Here is a 17328-nt window from a genome sequence, read left to right as displayed (position 1 = left end):
GGTGATGCCTAGAAAGTCAAAATCTGGTATGTCAGTTGAAGTATGACCCACTGGCAAAGGAGAAACCCAGCAGTACAGAGACAGAGGTAAAGACTTGGGCTGCATACACAAAACTGCCTTGAGATCCATGGGTATGGGGCAGTATACAAATTTAATAAAAAATAATAACTACAACACACACAATTCCTTTAAAGCATCCCCAGCCAATAATTGTGGGAATTGTAGTTTGCAAAGGGTGTTGGGGTTTGTGTGGTAAACTACAGTTCTCATGATTCATGGGGGACATGTGTTTTAAATATATGGTGTGCATGTAGTTCTGAAGGCCTGGAAAAGGGAGTAAAGACAGGGAACCTGTTTCCTTCTATTTGCTAAAGGGAAAACAGAAGCTTATGAATGATGAGCGAGTGAGTTTTAGAAAGCCCTTTTCTGGCTTGGCAGCTCCCTCTGCCCTTCTGTCCAGAAAGATAGCAACAATAGGAATGTGGGAAGTAGCCTTATGCTGAGTCAGAACATTGGTCCATGTAGCTCAGTATTATCAGAAATGAGTGACAGCTGCTCTCAAGGGTTTCAGATGGGGAACATTTCCAGCCATGCCTGGCAGTTCCATGGATGGAACCTTGGGCCCAGGGCCGGCTCTTCGTAGACCCCTGGTGGCGCAGTGCACCATGGCGCGGGGCTGGTAAGCTGGGCGCCGGCCTGGCAAGGAGGGCGCCGCGCGGCAAAGCCACGCGGAAAGCAATTGCGCCCTGTGAGGGTGGGGCAGGCGGTGGAGCGATCTCCGCCCCTCAGCACCAGGGCGCGCGATCTGCTCAAGACGGCCCTGCTTGGACTGTGTCCATGCAAAGTTTGGTGATACATTGTCCTGCTGTGTCAGGACAATGTATTACTTATGGGCACTGCTCATTTATGTGATTTGTTGGTGCTGCATGTGCATATTCATATTCATGAGCAGTAGTTACCATGGACAGACATGTCAAGTGGTTGTGCCCACCTGCACCTTTAGAAGAAGCCACCAGGCACAGAGGTGTGCTGGATTAGTTGAAAGCCTTGAGCTTGTACTGGCTGCCCTGAGGGCTTAAGAATGAGCCTCGGAACCTGCATTTCCCCATCAAAACCTGAGGTCTGGCAACCCAAATACTAGGAGGTATTTTCCCAGATGTCTTGGCTCCAGTTAACAGTGAGGGACCCAGAGCTCAGACTAACCACGGCAGCATATTGCTACTTCTAGGAGACAATGTATGCAGTGAGAATCAAACCCCACACAATGTTACAAATAAATTTCCCTTTTGACACATTCCCCATTCTGTCTAGAGGCAAGCCATGCTTACATATCTGTTGTGTTACTCTTTCTGATTTTCAGTTATTGTTGTATACAATGTAAAGTCCAAGAATTGCAACAATAACAACAGCAGCAGCAGCAGCAGCAGCAACAACAACAACAACACACCACCCATCTGACTAGGTTGCCCGAGCCACTCTGGGCATATACAGAAACACAATAAAACACTTCCCTATACAGGACTGCCCTGTAATATACTTCTCTGCCATAAGTAGTTAGATAGCACTTTGTTAAATAGGACACTGCATGAGTGACCATTCACAAAGTACAGTAGCACTGATGATAACATAAACATCCTGGCATTGGGAGCTAATTAGCACTAGTGGGATGAAAAAACACAGGTAATAGAACTGAACTGCTTAAAAAGTGTAAATTCTGCAGTTTCGCAGTGGATTGTCCCTTCAAATTTTGTTTCTTAAGAATAGCAACAGAATATCTTGAGAGGTTGAAATACTCTACTGATCTCTGAATAGAGTGGAACCTCGGGTTGCAGATGTAATCCGTGATGGAGGCACGTCCGCAACCCGCAGCGTTCATATCCCGTAGCACTGCACATGCGTGTGACGCGATTTGGCACTTCTGTGCATGCGCAAGTGGCGAAACCCGGAAGTAACCCTTTCCGGTACTTCCGGGTTTCCCGCGGTACGCAACCTGAAAATGCGTAACCCAAAGCGTCTGTAACCCAAGGTACCACTGTATTGCCTTTTCTGTTTTCAGATTTGTTTGCATAGAGATTGACCTTGATGTCCTATGTAGAATGCCAAAGGGCATTCCTTTTTAGGCTCATACCATAATAAATTTGTTAGTCTTTAAGATGCCACAAGATCCATTTTCCCTAATACAACATGTGCTCACTCTAACACATGGAACAACGGACCCTAGAATTCTTACTTTGCCTGGTGTAATGTGCTTTGGCTCACAAAAAACATTAGTCTTTAAGGTACCACAATCTACCTCTCTCTTAAATAAGAACCAGGGAAGGTGGTGAAGGTCTTGTGTGAGTGCCTGGAGGCAGTTGGAGGATAGATGGCGGCTAACAGATTGAGGTTGAATCCTGACAAGACAGAAGTACTGTTTTTGGGGGACAGGGGACGGGTGGGTGTGGGGGAAACCCTGGTCCTGAATGGGGCAACAGTGCCCCTGAAGAAGCAGGTGCGCAGCCTGGGAGTCATTTTGGACTCACAGCTGTCCATGGAGGCACAGGTCAATTCTGTGTCCAGGGCAGATGAAATGAAGGCTGAGACCCTACCTGCCCGCAGACTGTCTTGCCAGAGTAGTGCATGCTCTAGTTATCTCCCGCTTGGACTACTGCAACACGGTCTACGTGGGGCTACCTTTGAAGGTGACCCGGAAACTGCAACTAATCCAGAATGCGGCAGCTAGACTAGTGACTGGGCGTGGCCACCGAGACCATATAACACTGGTCCTGAAAGACCTACATTGGGTCCCAGTATGTTTCTGAGCACAATTCAAAGTGTTGGTGCTGACCTTTAAAGCTCAAAATGGCCTGGGTCCAGTATACCTGAAGGAGTGTCTCCACCCCCATAGTTCAGCCCTGATACTGAAGACCTTCTGGTGGTTCCCTCACTGCGAGAAGTGAGGTTACAGGGAACAAGGGAGAGGGCCTTATTGGTGGTGGCGCCCACCCTGTGGAACGCCCTCCCATTAGATTTCAAGGAACTATCCAACAACTATCCGACTTTTAGAAGACATCTGAAGGCAGCCCTGTTTAGGGAAGTTTTTAATGTTTGAAGTTTTACTCTTCTTTTAATGTTTTGTTGAAAGCCTCCCAGAATGGCTGGGGAAACCTAGCCAGATGGGCGGAGTAGAAATAATAATAATAATAATAATAACAATACTTTTTTGGCCTATGATAGGATACATTTCCCCACTTTCCCTTGCTATCCTCCAACAGCTGTTTTCCAGATACAGTTGTGCATTGTGTGTGATTGCATCCCATGTGCCAATGTAGCAAATGATGGTTGTGAATGCTGCAAAAATGTGTTTCGTGTTGCTTTTTGCCTTATGTATGCTTGTATTTAAAATGACTTCCTTTTTAAAAAAAACCTGTTTCATGTGCCTGTCTCCCTTTTAAGTAATATAGCCATAGCACAGCATACTTCCTTAACAATAAAACCTTTCAGGCTCACGGAGGAAGTAAGACACTCCAGGGTGCACGGCTATTGTAAAATAACTGTATTTCTTTGGTACTAACAAAGTCACACTTGAACTTTGGCCTCCTGCCTCACTGCTTACCTTCAGCCATGGGGTCATCTCACAGCAGCCACCTGCCCCACAATGTTCCTTACACAACATATCAATTGCCCTGGTAAAGCAAAAGCATACATTTAAGAGACTAGCTGTCATATTGTTCCCATATGTGAGTTCCTTGCTATGAAAAATTCAGTTGTCACTGCTGGGGAGGGGGTACCCTTCCCCTTTAACCTTTTGCCCAGGCCCTCTGAAGTTCTTTCTGATGTGCAAAAACCTGCTCATATCAATGCAACTTATGTGTAGGGTCCTGTTTCTCAAAGCCCACCCTGAAGCGGCCAATTTACATGGGAAGAATCATACCACCACAAAAATTATTCTTTTTCTTTTTGCATGACGTTTAAGACATTTTTTTCAAAGCTAGGAAATTGGGATATGTTTCACTTAGCAAAAAAACAAAACAAAACAAAACAAAACAAAACAAAACAAAACAAACAAACCTAAAAAGGCCCCAGGAAAATTCTGCAGTGGCAGGAAGAAGTGTTTGACATGCAAACCTCAGATAAATGAATGTAGCATAATATAATGCAACTGAAGGAAGATCTCAGATCCTATGTTATGAAGTCCTGGGGTTTGATGCTCCAAGAAGGTCAAAAGTAGCTCTGGGCTAGAATTTCTTCAACACTGGCTCACATTGAGCTATGTTCAACACTGTTGAACTTACTGATTGACTCTTCCTCCTCAAAACTATAGGTAGTCCACGTTGGGACCATATTTTTCTTAGACCAACTAACAGGTCAGAATGCTACTGGAAGGAATTTTTTTATTTTGTTTTGAACATATCAGAAAATAATTTTTGACCTTTCAAGTTGCCTCATATTGAAGCTATAGAGTCTGCATCTGGTCACAAGTCTCAAGATGGAATATGAGCAGATATGTACCTGTGGGTTGGTGAAACTTTCCCCCACTGTGAGTACATAACCCAGATTGTTCTGACAGAGGAAAAAAAGAGTTAGTTGGGTGGGGCAAGAGGCACAAGAGGCAGATTGTCTGGATGACAATCGCCTCAGAAGAAATTGAAACTGACCTTTGAGCTGGTAACAGGGGATGTGCCAGCCTTTAGGGAATATTTACCCAAAGGTATAAGGTAATGCACAGCAGTAATTACCCAATGTCTTCGTGTTTTTTTAAAATATAATCATATCCAGCCTCTGCTGCTCTCTGTTCCTAGCTTCTGCTGCCCAAGGTGATCACTTCTCTGCCTCATGGTAGGGCTGGCCCTGAGTAACATGTTGGTTATATACTGGTCAGAATTTGTTTTAAAGCTACGTTTGGAAGCTTAGCTTTTTTCACTAGAGATATTAGGAAGGAAAAGGCAATATATTTTCAGTGCAGTGTACAGTATTGTATTAGCAATGAAAGAATGGGCAAGCCAGACAATCCACGGAAGATTTCTCGCATGCAAGCCCTACTAGACTGAATAGGAACAGGTCCAAAGGAGACCCTTACCCATGCAGAACTTCCCTGTGGGTTTGACAAAGACACAGCTTCTATTCCTATAGCTTTATTGCACTAGTACCACCAAGAGAGCATTAAAAGCAGCTTCTTAGTTCAATTTTTCTGAACAGCTTTTGGACACCCAGAATTTCCAGCCGTGGGGTCTTCAGATTTCTCCACTACTTCATACCATATTCATTTCAGGGGGGTCGAGATCAACAAAGTGCTTTTAGGATCGGCTTTGTCTTTATTGCCACAACAGATCAGGATGCTGAAAGTCTTGAGGGAGAACCCAAGTTCAATCAGGCAGAGGTGAAATGCTTTCTGTTTTGTTTTTGTATTAGTAATAATATATGAGACGGAATATTTCACATTGTTGGTGCTTGATGTTTATTCAACTAAGCTCCACTGTCCTCTTTAATAATGTATGGGATGTGGACACAATTGGTTAAAAATGCATTTATTAAAAGCATACATAGCAATGTATGTAATAGCTAATGGTCCCTTTTTTAAAACAACAACAACGCACAAATACTTAGCAGTAGTATCATAAGTGAAGGGGGTTGTAGAAGAGTTTATGGTGTATGATGAATTTTCAGAATCGTTGGCACACTTTTTAGCAAAGGCCCAAGACTGAGAGAGGCATTATCTATCTAGGAGCAGATATCCATGCACACACACCCAGCTGAGTGGACACTGTGTAAACAAAGAGGCAGAGCGCCTGCAGTTTTCCTCTCTGAGATCACAGCAGTCATTGCCGAACTATTCAAGAAAGGTTTGTTTGCAGATGGGTGGTTGAATTCACTCCCCGTTTCCTGCCAAACAGCTATTGGTAGGTCTTTTAGAAAGGGCTTCCTGCACATGGGCTGATTTTCAAAAATTATTATTGTGCAGTGTTCAACTACCATGTCTCATTAGCACAAGGGTTTCCACTTGTACAACGGGGCTACCCCCCTCCCCTCCCCTCACACTCTTCCCAAATCTGCTCCAGAGATTTGGGGGAACCCCTAGAACATATTTAGTGGGTACGCAGGGGGAAGAGAGTGGGAGAACATTCCATTGCACTTCGAGAGACTTATAATACATGTGTTGGATTCCATGTATTATTAGTATTAATTTCATTTATGAATGGATACCTGTGAAGCACCTTGAAGCGACTTCAGAATCCCGTAGAAGCCATATGCAAAACAATTACATGCATAAAAACTATTAAAACAATTTTCCATCTATAAAAGATGTGAAAAATTACAATTTTTTTAAAAAAACACAATTCATTATGCATACAAAAGAAGTTTAAATAAATCTAGATTCTGACTGGAATAAATTGCTGCTGAAGCTACCAGGTTTCCCCCAGTATGATATCAGTTGGCGTGCATTTTGAGTGTATTTCTTTAATATTTTTAGAGGTGTTTGCCCAAGGCTCATTATTTCATTCTGATAGTTTTATTCAGGGAATGATGATTGGGAAATCACATGGTAGAAATGTATGTGATTATTTTCTACACGTGGATCTACCTGTGAATCTGAACTTGTCACACCATTGATTTATCTAGTTCAGGACTACCTACTTGAGGGGTTACCAATACGGTGTCCTCCAGATATTGTTGGACTACAACTCTATGTCCTCCTGACATGGTCCAGGTGGGCCCAATCCAGCTTGGGGTGACTTGAGCCTCCCTTAACCTGATCTGGCCAAATCCTGGGTCAACCTGAACTGGCTTCATTTGGTTCAGGATTTGGAAGGATGTGGTAAATGTTCCTAATTTGTACATCATGCTTCTTATTAAGACGATCCCTGGTTCAAACACCAATATATTCAGGTAAAAGGATAATAGTCAGTTTGGGAAAGACCCTTGTCTGAGATCTCAGAAAGCTACTGCATGTCAGAAGAGACAATAGTGCTGGACTTGATGGATTTAGTATACAGCAGCTGCCCAATTTTAGTTAACTGAGTTTCAATTTCATGATCAAAACGTATAGGCATTGGGCTCCTCTAGATGGCCTGTTTACTGGCATTTCTCCTGATCTGCTTGTACAAAGTTTATGTGAAAGTTAGGCTATGTCAGATCTTTATTGGGCATTTGTTCTGTTTGCAGGGAGTGTTACACAACAGGGCTGGGACCATAGCTATGGCTGGGACACCTTTGGTCTTCCAGATGTGGCTGCACTACAACTCCCATCAGCCCCAGCAAGCATGGCTTATGGGCAGGGATGATGGGAGTTTCAGTTCAACCATGTCTGGTGAGCCAAAGTTTCCCCACCCCTTTTATACAACAATGAGCCTTCATGCTGATTTGCTTGCATGATGTTTATGCATCTTAATTCTTTATTCATTCTACTTTTTCCAATGTATTTCCTCATGACTTTCCTCACACCAAAAAGCCTGCTGTTTGATTTTTAAAATGGATTTGTTTTTCTTTAATCCAATTTTAATTGTGCAAACCTAAAGTTTATGTGTATTCTCGAACAGTAGAGAGGTGACCATTGTTAAATGGAAAGGCCATATTTCTCTCTTTCCCCCAATTCCCTATTACTTTAACATACCAGTACCAAAATAGTTTCAAATAGCTTCAGATCAGAAAGTGGACTCTCCTTCCTTGGAGAGGTTGGATGACAACCTGTCATGTATGATCTATTTGAGTTTCCTGTATTATAGAGGGTTGTATTAAATGATGCTCAGGGTCCCTTTCAACTCTATGATTCTATGATTCTAACTAAAAAAGAACTCTCAGCCCCATTGATTAAAATTAACTCCCACTGCTCCATTTACTGATTAAACTAATTAAAAAAATAGGATGTGTTCCCAGAGTTAAGGGGATGACCTGCTCTTCCTGATCAGCCCCTTCCCCCCAATTCCCTTAATTTTTCTATTGGAAAAAATGTACTAGCCCCATCATATAAACTTTGTCATGCCAGAGGAGCGACTAATCAAATTGCCTGTTTTATTACATTTCTCAGTTTTCTTTTAACATGTTTTTTGTGTGGGTGATCTTTGTATGTTTTTATATTTTGATGCTCTTCAAATATTTTGGACTCGTATATGAATTAAATGGTTTTCAAATATTCAGTACAGAGGCATAAATCCTCAATGTATTCTTTCTGCTTTTTCTCTCTTCCTCTCTGGGCTTCGCAAAATAGGGAACATATTGTTTCTCCTGGGCTACACTCCCAAGCTATTTATGTTCATTTATAGAAGAAGCCACAGCAATGTTTTATTTCCCTCTCTTTTCCCCCGCCTCTGCATGCACACATTTTTCTTTAAAAAAATGTTGATTTTGGAACTGCTATAGCACAATACAGCTGTTTCCAACATTATCACCAAGAAAAATAAACTGTCCAACAAAGTCATTTTTTTTTATTTTAAAAATGCAGCTAAATAAATAAATATCTCTGACACTGGGTCAACAATATCGGCAAAATTACATCAAATTCACTTCATAAGATAGATTGTATGAATTGCTTCCAGTCTCTTTCTCATCAGTCTCGTTTATATTTTTAGACAGTCTTTATGCGAATACAATGACTTCAATATCAAACATTTTAAATGATGCTTGAAATATCAGTCACTTGACTTTGATGTCACACACAATTAAATTCAAGCTATCTTCTCTCAGTTAATAACAGCAATCTCACCAAGTCTAGTGCCTAATTAATACAAGCTATTTGTCACAGAGAGGTGACACATGTATATCAGAAAGCTTGAAATATTGTTTTGTGCTGAAGTAGATCTAGCCAGCCCTGCAATGCAGAATCTGTCTTATGTATGATTGGCTTTAAACATTTCAAAAGGCCCAAGAGTTTAGAGTGTTCAAGCTGGGACCCAACAGTGCATAAAAGGTGCTACTGATGTAGCTGGTCCCTTTAGGCTGCTAAACAGTGAGTTATTTAGGAAGAAATGCAGCCAGAACTGAAGGGTTTACACTTGATCATTCATTTAGGTGATCGGCAGAATTAGTAATAGACTGCCTATGGTAATTTGCTTAACCTGCACTTCTTAAGCTATGCAGCAGAATACACAATCATACATTTTCTTATTGTTGAATAAGCATATTAGTGCTGTTCCTTCTCTGTATTTTTTGAAATAACTATATGCCATTCCAGCTAGGTTTTCTGTAGTCAGAGAAAGACCCTCTTAACAACGAATAGCACATTCATACAGAAAAAAGACTGCAAGAGTACAGTAAAACAAAACAAATCAATTATCAATCAAATGTGCAAGGCAGCAAAAACACCACACAGATACATATAAAAGGAAGCCCTGCCCAGCTCATTTTTTATTTTATTTGGCAACATTTCTAGATTTCTTTATATTAGAATTTCTAAGTGGTGTACAAGTACACAATGGAAGTATAAGATCAACTAAACATTATAAAAATAAATATATGCAACATAGCACCATAGAAGTACAGTAATACAAAAATAAAGACACTATCCTTAAGGGTCCAAAAAAGTCTGAGGGAAAAGGTATGTTTTCAAGAGGCTCCTAAAACAGATAACTGACATCAGTACTAGAGTTGCCAGACTCAATAGAGGACAGGACTTCTGTGCCTTTAATTGCCCTGCTCTCTTTTGAGTCTGGAAAGCTTAAAGAGAAACCAGCAGACCCTTTGCTTAAACAAAGGGTCTGCTGGTTTCTCTTTAAGGTTTCCAGACTCAAAAGAGAGCAGGGCAATTAAAGGCACAGAAGTCCTGTCCTCTATTGAGTCTGGCAACCCTAATCAACAGGGCCGGCTCTAGGGGTAGGCTGGGTGGTGCGGGGCGCCAGGGCGCTGGGTTGGCAGGGGGGCGCTTCGCAGCTCGCCCACCAGCCGCAGGAAGAAACAGGGTGGGGCGGGGGCGCCGGAGCGATCTGCGCACCACGGGGCCCAGGCGCCCGACCTGCTTAAGACGGCCCTGCTAATCAATACAGTTCATGTGTTGTTGCTGAGTGGCCCTATGTCTCACAAACATAGGTGCTAAAAACCTGAACCCACAATGAAAAAATTAAAAGCAAAAACTTTACCCTAGTTAGAGGAAGTATAAGAGTTGCTCTCTTACCACCACCATTCTAACTATTTGGGGGTTCACATTCAATAAGCAACTGAAAACAAAATAATTTTAAAAAATATTTTAAAATTAGTTATCCCATGAATAAAAGTATGGTCTTATAGTATCATCTTTTCAAGACACACACACACAGCTTCTATGAATGGTAAATTTGTCTGAGGGATAAACTAAATCTTTGCTTTTCTCTGCAATTCCCCCAACATGATACAAATGAGTATTCTCCTCACCCACATAGCTGGGAGCGTTAGATTAAAGTCCCCATTGGCACCAGTAAGGACTTCTTTCCTAAGGCTCCTTAGAATCACAGCAGGTGTGTGTGTGTGTGGGGGGGGAATCTCCACAATGGGAGTGCTGTGTGGAAAGATAAATCTCCCCTTCTTATGTGTTTCCTCTCCTGTAAGAAATGGTCCCTCACCTGTAATTAATGAAGGAAAAACAAGATGCAAAGCTGCACGCTCTATGCCTTATGTCAAGTGAACATCTAGTTTGGCCCTGAGCTGAGCTGAGAGAGCTGTAAACATTTGTGCACTGATAGCCCTGAATAGCTTGGACTAGAGTGCCTGAACAGCTACATGGTTCCACGTATTACCTAATCTATCATTTATCTATTGATGCAGAGAAGGGAACATGAAGGAACCTGCACTATATTTAGATGGAGGTAGTGTTCCACTGGGGCGTATGGGATGTTAGGGGAAGGGTAGTACCTCTGGTGGGTGACATGTCATGCTCCTTCTGGGGTAGTTTGTCCACCTTTGGTCCCCATCCTGCACTCAATTCTCAACTGTGACTCCTAGAAGCTGTCAGGATGTGACAGTGGCCACACCCCAGAAATGGCTTTGACTGGCCGGCTAAAGCAGGTGAGGGTAGCCGATGGGTCTCAAAACCTCGGTGAGTTAGGAACTTCCCTTGCATGTGAAGACAGGCTCTGGAGGAGTGAGCAGACAAGATCAATTGTGGGTTCTGCACATGTTGTAGAGGGAAATGAGGGGCCGGTGGGGCATCATTGTGTACATATCTTACATTTTGCAACTGTTTTTTCCTCCCACTACTGAATAAGCAAAGTTGTACTAACTGGTGACATGAGTAGATGACATGAGCCCTCTTTCATGGCACTTAAAATCAGCTGGGAAAGACCACGAGAGAGACCTTGGAGAATGTGGTCATATAACTTTTATATAAGACACCTTTTCATTTCAATATTTACGGATGGAGGGGATCAGCAAATTTCGATTAGTTTCTTGTTTTTCCAATCTTTAATTTTGCAGCAATTTGCCATTTTTTTCTAAAAAAAAATCTTCATGAAAATTCATCAGCATTTTAGTATGAATATTTCCTAACACATTCATTTTTATAGTTTTGATTACTGTGCACATCTTCACAAGCAACCTTCTCACATACAATGCCTTTTTGAATGCTATTTTCACTAATATCTTCATTTTTATGCATTTCCCCCCAGTATACACATTTTTGTAAACAATGGTTGGTTGGAGAACTGCATTGCACAATTCGGATATGTGTGAATTCCAAATCTGCAGATTGTTTTGTAATGTGTGAATTTGATATATTCAGCTTTAAATGCATACAGAATCAAATTTCTCCACTATCCCTGATGTGGAATGGCAGGAAAGTATAGCCAAAGGTGTGTCACAGAAGACCCAGGTGTGACAAGGTTCTCGAAGCAGCTGCAGAAAATGCAGGTTCATAGGAAATTGCCTTATACCAGGTGACACTATTTGACCATCTTGCTCAGGCCACTGACTCTCCCCAGGGTCTTAGGCAAAACCTGCTGCTACCGAATCTCCTTAAATAGAGGCAGTTGGGATCAAACCTGGGACCTTCTGCATACAGAAGATGCTCTACTAACTGGGCTGTAGAACCAGCCGCAGCTCTCCTCCCTGTTTTCATATTATATTTCAGTGAGAAATGAGAATAATGTGCCAGAATATTTACCCAGTGCTTAAATGTATTGTGGGAAAAGTATTTAAGTAAAGAAATATTTCATGGAATTGAATAATATTTTCTTAACACTCAAAAAAGATTATGAACCACAAGATTTTATATAATTGTCAAACTTATTTCATTAACACCCCATCAACAGGACAGATTTTTATCAGTTGTGCTCACAAGATGACTCGCAAGCTTAAACAGAGAGATGTTTCCTCCTCTAGTACAGTGGTACCTCGGTTTAAGAATGGCCCTGTTTACGAACTATTCAGTTTACAAACTCTGCAAAACTGGAAGTAGTGCAAACTTTACCTCGGTCTAAGAATGGAAGCTGAATGGTGGAAGGGCACCGGCGGCGGGAGGCCTCGTTAGGGAAAGCACGCCTCGGTTTAAGAACGGTTTTGGTTTAAGAATGGACTTCCGGAACAGATTAAGTTCGTAAACCAAGGTACCACTGTACAGGAGCAGCTCTGCAATATTATATTGCGGTATAGCATTCTAGCAAATGGCTGCCTTCCTGGTTCTCAGAAGTGCTGCTCAGGCATTCAAAGCTACACCTGATTAGAACTGGATGAGGAGAGACCAGTGTTGTGTCTCCTGCCGTTGTGTCTCTTCTGCTGGGTCCTGCCACCCCATCATGCGTTGGAAGTTGAAGACCTGCAGTGGGGAGCCATCTCTATGCATGTTTTCTCCTCAGACCGTTCAGAACCCTACATGATCAGAGTTCTAACTTGTGATGGAAGTGTTCTCAAATAGAGCAGGCTTCCTACTGCATACCTCCGCCCTCTAGCACAGAGGTAGCCAATGGGATGCCCGCCAGATGTTGTTGGACTACAACTCCCATTATCCTTGCCCATTGGCCACGGTGGCTGTGGCTGATGGGAGTTGGAATCCAAGAACATCTGCAGAGCACCACATCTGCTCCACTATGACTGCCAGAGATTCCTCAGGTGCTCAGGCAGAGTTGAGATAAGGTTATGGCTCCTCTGAAGCCTCATTCATTGAATGGATGTCTAGTGACCTGAACAAGGCTAGATTCAGGTGGATAGCGGCAGAATGTTTAGTAGTTATATCTGTGTTTGTTTGTATGTGTGCACTTATCAGATCAATGAATTAGATGATAAAATAAGATGATAATGGATACACTGAAATATAAAATAGGCCCCTTTCTGAATAAGGTCCTTGGCAATATATTTCATGAAAAGACAACTTCTCAAAATGTTTCATGTGATCATATGCTTTATGTTGTTTCCAGACCACATTGCATACATGTTTGGCCAAACCAAATGCTTCATTATTGAGGCATATCTAATGTGGCACCTATTGTAATGATAACATCCTGGCATCTTGGATTTAAATTGATTACCCTATTTTACTGGCGCTATGCAAGGGGAAGGGGAAAGGTTTGAGACTTGTCTGAAAGAGAGCACAATTTATCTAGAGTATGTTTAAGGTAAAAGGGGGGGGAGTCTTTCTCCTTACCCATCCCCCTCCTTGTCCATCTTTGCCAATGCAGTGAGAGCTCCCCCTCCTGTTTCAATTGATTTTATTTGATGGTGTTATATTGTGTGCTGAGCTGAGAGCAAAGCATCAGAATTATAGCTCTGTATTTTAGGTGGTAGTTATACCAATCTAAAGGTAGTCAAGAAAAACCTCATTTATTTCTTACATAGTCTCTTTATTGTAGGTAGGCAGTACTGTTGTGTATGCATTTCCTGATCTTTCAACTCTGCAAATCATGTACTTCATATGAAAGTTTATGAAGTTTATTGGCATTTCAGTCCACCAACAGGCAAAATTATCGATGGGAGGAGAAAATGCAACTCCATCCTCTTTCCATCATTAAAATCTAAAACATTAATTAGAACTATCCAAACAAAGGTAAGAGGGGTTTTTAGTTGATTAATCACCTGGATTTTGAATGATCCTTAAATCCATCAATGACATTTAAATAAATGTGCATATTATCCTAACCTCCATACAGGTGGAAGGAAGTTTGGAATAAATTACAATTCAAGAGGCAAAAGCTATAAATCATTAAAAGGAAATATAATAGCATATCAGAACCAAAGTCACTCCATAGAAGAGACATGACTGGCCTTCAGTCTTAGTTGAGTGATGATCCAAGTCCCTCCAATGAAACAGCTCACTTGATTATTGTAAAGTATGAGAGATTATTATGACAGCAAAGTTAGTATCGTCCCAAAGTGTTTAGATTATCCCTTAGATCTGACATTGATCAGGGGCTATTGATCAGGGGTTTTAAAAGCTATTTTTAAAATAAATTATGCAGGTATTCAGATTGTTTCTTTGGGAGGGGTGGCATTGCACAAGTTATGGTGCAATCCTATATACCGTGTCTACTCAGAAGTAGGCCCCACTGAGGTTAATGGGACGAACTCCCAGGTGAGTGTGTTTGGACTGCAAACACTATAAGCCTGCTTATAGTTCATTTTCCCAAGTGCCTTTCATTTTGTGTTGTGTTACGCAATGCTTCCACAAAGCAGAAGGTAATGCAGGAAATTAAGGCAAATGGTCTGTCTCTTCCCTCACATTGGAACTCATTGCATGCGACCTTGTATAGATCTATATAAGATTCCGTTGAAGTGTCAGTAGGTAATTATTTCTTTACTAGAGAAAGTCACTTAAAAAAACCAAAAAAAACCCTCAATGACTTTATAATATTTAGACCAGAAGAAAATCAGATAAATGGCAGCATTACATACATGGTCAGATTGATATGGATATTCATACAGATATGCAAGAGAGCATCATATAAGCTCCTATACAGAATCTCACCCCAGTTTTTAAACTTACCTAGATGTGCCTGCATCTTAACTTAGGATCTAAATAAGCCACTTGTAGGGAAAGCTTCCAAATGTGAATGATCCCATGGACAGCAATACTAAAAGGGAAGGGTGTTCACGATGGTTGGGAGTTTGTTAAAAGGGAGATATTAAAAGCACAACTGCAGGCAATACCAATGAGATGGAAATATGGAAGGTGCCTAAAGAAGCCAGGGTGTCTATCTAAAGAACTTTTAACTGAGTTGAGATTTAAAAGGGATATGTACAAAAAATGGAAAAAGGGGGAAACCACCAGAGAGGAATTAAAACAAATAGCCAGCATGTGTAGAGACAAAGTCAGAATGAACTCAGGCTTGCTAGAGAGGTTAAAAGCAACAAAAAGGGCTTTTATGGGTATGTCCGTAGCAAATTTGATGGTGTTTCCTGCTTGGCAGGGGGTTGGATTGGATGGCCCTTGTGGTCTCTTCCAACTCTATGATTCTATGATTGGGTGGTGTTCTCTGAGTTCTCCTGTGCCTCCATTCGACTGCTCATTTCAGTTCCCCTATTCTCCCATTCTGTACCAGGTATAATAATGTATATCCCATTCTTTGGGGAATGGGGCATTCTAGGGGAAAAGTTTGTGATTTGTTTCTACTGACTTTGTTTGCATTTTATCCCAGTTGCCATTTGATTTTACTTTTGGCAACCATTTATGATCATTTCATTTCATCTTGATATATTCCCTGTTGAGATTTCAGAATGTGTGTTGTATCCAGTCTCAGGACCATTTAATAGTAAACAAACAAACAAACAAAAACACCTATGGGTTTATACATATTAAGAAAATTCTTTATCCTTCCATTGCTTCCGGTGGGCACATTTCTCCAACCCCCTTTGTTTTTAGGAGGCACATTATATTTTGCATCATGTGGACTAAGCTCTGGAGTGTTCAGACGCGGAGGATTCTGCTTCAAAGTGGAACAAAATGACCTCCAGGTCCCACCCCACTGAAATGATATGTTTATGAAATGACACCTTCACATTGCTTTTGTTAGAATGAACAAGAGAGCTACAGCACAATCTATCTGTGAATAATTTGTGAAGCGTTCTGTGTGTGTACTGCTCTTCTATGGGGGTTTCCTTAATAAATATAATTTTCATTTAGAAAACAAGCAAGTGGCTGGAATGTTAAAAAATATTACGTAATCCTTGAAGCAGATTGCACATATAATTTCACTTCTGCTAGCATTTGTTTCCACCCACCCAGTGGATTTATAGCATCTGGAATCCACAATGCATTGTTTGGCTTTTAAAATTAAGATGCTATAATATCTGCTCTGCTTTTGCATTTTATGAATATTTTATTGCATGATGAACAAGGATGATCATGCAAGCTTGTAAATGAGCAATATTTCATGTAAATGTTTTGCAAGACAAACCCAATGGAAATGCATCTTATTTTCATAGGTGGCCTGGTGGGCATCAGAGGGAGGACATGTTAAATATATAGTTATGCCACCCTGAGGCTTTATGCTTCATAATCAGGAGACAGGGGCTTGATTCATATAATGAAGCAGCAGTCTGGTGGCCACTTTAAATGCAACCGCATGGAGGCTGATGCATGTAACAAGCTGTGTTGGTGCAACAGAACCCCATGCACATCTGTAGACTCTCAGCTCCAGTTTCATAAGCAAAACAAGTCCCTGTCCCTGAAGGAGCTTGCAGGCTAAAACACATTGACAGTGGGGAGAGAACAAAATGACAGAGGAAAGAATAACCATGGATGAACGTGAGCAAATGAAATCACAGATCCTTAGGTTTCATTGCAGCGTGGAGGAGAAGACGAGTTTTCTAGTGGAAATTTCCAGATTCCTACGGTGAGGCTTGACTTGCCAACTACAGACCCTTACAGATCATGCACATAGGGTGGACGGGTGGGGAGCAGGATCTCAAGTCGAGCTGCCTGCCCCCACCCCCAGCTATCCACAATAAGTTTCGTCTCTACATGCAATGTTTGATATTTGGGGTGGGTCTTGTTATTTAGTCAGCGGAACAAAAAAAAAAGCTATTCAATGATTTGAATTACTAGAGAGAGGGGGAAGTCCTTGATGAAATCCACAAGGCCTTATCCTACCCCAATTGTTGTTGATGGTGTTTTGTCGTTTAGTCGTGTCCGACTCTTTGTGACCTCATGGACCATAGCACGCCAGGCACTCCTGTCTTGCACTGCCTCCCGCAGTTTGGTCAGACTCATGTTCGTAGCTTCGAGAACACTGTCCAACCATCTCGTCCTCTGCCGTCCCCTTCTCCTAGTGCCCTCAATCTTTCCCAACATCAGGGTCTTTTCCAGGGAGTCTTCTCTTCTCATGAGGTGGCCAAAGTATTGGAGCCTCAGCTTCACGATCTGTCCTTCCAGGGAGCACTCAGGGCTGATTTCCTTCAGAATGGATAGGTTTGATCTTCTTGCAGTCCATGGGACTCTCAAGAGTCTCCTCCAGCACC

This window comes from Zootoca vivipara, chromosome 5 (genome assembly GCF_965207765.1).
Source record: "Zootoca vivipara chromosome 5, rZooViv2.hap1.1, whole genome shotgun sequence".
Classification (NCBI taxonomy): domain Eukaryota; kingdom Metazoa; phylum Chordata; class Lepidosauria; order Squamata; family Lacertidae; genus Zootoca; species Zootoca vivipara.
Note: the sequence above shows the minus strand (reverse complement) of the source record.